This window comes from Phaethon lepturus, unplaced genomic scaffold, assembly GCF_000687285.1.
Source record: "Phaethon lepturus isolate BGI_N335 unplaced genomic scaffold, ASM68728v1 scaffold37397, whole genome shotgun sequence".
Classification (NCBI taxonomy): Eukaryota; Metazoa; Chordata; class Aves; order Phaethontiformes; family Phaethontidae; genus Phaethon; species Phaethon lepturus.
Genome location: NW_010551950.1, coordinates 64,517 through 68,045, shown reverse-complemented (window position 1 = coordinate 68,045; position 3,529 = coordinate 64,517).

Sequence of the window (3,529 nt, the reverse complement as noted above, 5' to 3'; positions counted from 1 at the left end):
CAGCAGACAAGCACAGAATGCTAATTATTAAACATAATGAGAGATGAATCATCTCCAAGCAGGAGACAAACTCTATTTAGTACGCTAAAGTGAAAAATAAGTCTGTCAACAAAGCTATAGCCCAGAATGGGGGAATCCCAGGATTTCTCTGTATCTGCATGTGAGGATGTTCTGTCCCAGGAGAGAAGAAGGGCTCATCATACCCCTTCAGCAGAGGGCTGGAGCCTCACAGTCCTGTGCTGGACTCACATCATCACTCACCAGAGCTTCAAATCAAAAGGATACATCGTGCAGAACTTCTTCCTTCCCCCCAGCCTAATCCCAGACTTCAAAGCCAGGACACATCAGCATGTCACAGAGCTTCCCCCCATCATCTCCTTGGAGTTGGATCAAAGTCCTCAACCCTCTTCCCTAAACTGAGGCCGAAAGTGCAGCATGAAGTCTCCACAGCTCACCAGCAACCAGGGATGTGTTACAGGCTATCAGGAGGACAGGAAAGTGTCAACAACAGGTAACCCTTCTGGGATTTATGCACGCATGTGTATGGACAGTGAATTCAAGAGCAAACTGGGAGGAAAAATCCACTGTCAACTGTTACTGCAATTTTTTTCCTGGCAAGACGGACTGAAACAAAATGTATTTGGTATCCTTATTGGCACGCAACTAACAAAGAACAAGGTCTTGCAGCCTATCTGCCAGTGAAATATAAGTAATTAGAAAATTTAAGATGAGGAGGAGATGTCAGCTCTCATTTGAAAGACTTTTGCCTTTTTGTTATTTTCAGGTAAGGAGAATTGATTAGTTACCAAGCACAGAAAAAGAACTTGTGTCTTCTTTCCAGCCTGTGAAAAGTTTCAGCAAAGAAGAAACAAAAGATTATGTGGTCTTTCTGTTATAAGGGCTGTTCCAAAAAGCCAGCGCATCTGTAGCCCTACTTTTATATAATGGATATAGGATTTCTTATGGCAAAATTACTTGAACATTGCATTGTCCTTAGCAAAAGGACTGCATATGCACTAACGGAGGGACATCTTTGATGGAGAATTTGTGGGGCAGGAAAAATAAACTGTATCAGTACAGAAAGCGGACATGGATCCCCTGTCACCTTCACCAGCTCTACTGTTGCCAGCAGGGATGCACTGGCTTCTTCAGGTGATATTCAGTGTAAGCCTGGAACTACATTATTGTGCAGGTGATTTTTACCAGTTGTGAAAAATCTGAGAAATAAAAAAGGCAAATAAATTGGTGAAAATTAAAAAAAAAACCCACCACAAACAAAAAAAAACCCACACCCTTCTGCACCAACCTGAAAGGTTCTTAATTGTGAATCAAACTGTTCTGTAATCACTGGAACAAGGAATGGCAGGTTTCTCCCAGATTTGTGCCAGCTGGAGCTCACAGCAATCTACATTTTAGCCCTAACTGGGAAAAAATCCTGTGTAAAGGCTTTCACCTGCATGGATCCTGAAGAGACTCATCAGTTTCCTTTCAATTCAGGAACTGACTGTAGTTCTTTATTCTTTCTAGCCACATACATTAATTTAACTGGGGAAACAATTATTTACGCTCTGTTAATAGTACTGAACTGAGATAAATGATGCTCTTGGGGGAAAAGAGAAGAAAGAGGAACAGAGAAGAGTGCAGAGAACAGGACAAAGACATACATAAAGACAGCACACATACATAAAAATCTTAATTACAGGAGCACACATGAAAAAAACCCCACACCTAGGATTTCCAAATGAGTAGCTTACTACCCAGCCTGGCCACCATTATTCTTAAAAATCATTAAAATGCAGTTTATAGAGAATACTCTTTGACTGACTTAAAACGGAAGCTTCAAGGGTTTTCTCAGGCACCAAATTATTCTGCTGACCCTTGACAGTTAACTCACTGCTAGCAGGGGCAACAGCATCAGAGTGCTAGAAACAGGCTTTAGTACTCCTAGTACCGTGACTGTAAATCATTGTGCTGTAGCATCCAGAAAGCATCCTGATGAAATTGTGACATATCCTCGGGACAGGGTTCAGTCAAGTGCAGCAGTACAGTTCAGTTTTAGGGGAAAAAAATTCAACAGGTCTTGTTTTCTTCATTACCTCTCCAGGAAGGATAAAAGGAAGCCTTTTACTTCTTTGTGTGTGTCATTTATGAGAGCACCTAGCAAGTCTGTGGCTCATTCTGTCATGGTTAAATAGATGAAGGACTAGAATTTGAACTAGGTTAAAGACACAGAACAGGGCAGTGTTAAAAACCTACCCCATTCTCTCAGGACACGTGAACATGTTTGGGTGCCAGCTCCCTGCAGTGTTAGTCCATATGGACTACATTATCTGGGCTTGTCATCTCCACAGAAGTAAAAGCATCTTTGTTTTAAATGAGTTTATGTGACTTTAGAGATACCTAAGGTGAAAATACTTTTACTCGGGGCGGGGGGCGCGGAGAAAGCATCTTCGATTCAAAATTAAAAGCAAGCAAAATAGAAAAGTACCGAAAAAAGAAAACAGCATTAGCTCATACCTGAACCTAAAACTCCGAGTCACATTTTGGACAACAAGATAATCCGGTTGCCTTCCACCCCTTGTATATTGTTTTTAGCCTTGAACTTTATCCTGGGTTTCTGTTCATCATTTATATTTGGGAGTTCACTTATTTTTGAATTCTTTTCTAATTTAGGTACCTCTCTTATGTTGGTCAGGATTCCAGAAACTTACCTGGGAAACTACTTCTTTGATATGCCAAGAAGACACTCAAAATTATGCTTTTTCTATCCATTCATCCTTTTCCCTGAGGAATGAACCGGACTGCAGTTCTCAAACTGTAACATTTTGCAAATCATTTTCTACCGTGCCATGGCATCGTTTATCTTTTGGTTCGCTAATATTCTTTCATGGACACTACATAACACCTTAACACAATAAACATGGGGTTTGAAACAATCTCCCATCCCTCCTCAGACACACATAGCATTAGTTTCAAAGGCCACCATATCACAACATTGACTGTTAATTACCTCAAGACTCGGCATGCTCTCACCTTCCGAGTAGAGCTCACTCCCTTTCAAAAGGGCTAGCCTCCAAACTTTAGAAGTGTTTCTTCATCAGATTGAGAATTGCACTTAGCTAGAGTTGATTCCTGTAAAATTAGACACCAATGCAATTTTGTAAACATGGCGAATTTTTCCCAACAACATCCACAGTGCATGGTAGCAGTTACGTCCAGAGATGGACTGGAAGCAGTAAGAGCAACATCCAACAAGAACAATGACGGTGAGCGCAATGAGGGAGCAGTTCCATTTTATACCTAATCTGATTTAACATCAGCCAAAAGCAGGTATCCCAACCTCCCCATCCCTCTTTCAGCCCTGTGCTCCTGTTTTTCCTTTACATTAGCTCTGACAACCATGCAGCTGCAGGGCACAAAAAGTCAGTTCACTGGCTCAAGAGGAAACTAACCTACCAGAAGAGTATCTCCTGCAAAGTTTTACTTTTGGATTTAGTCCTGAGTGCAAATGGAATTGATACCTGCAGCG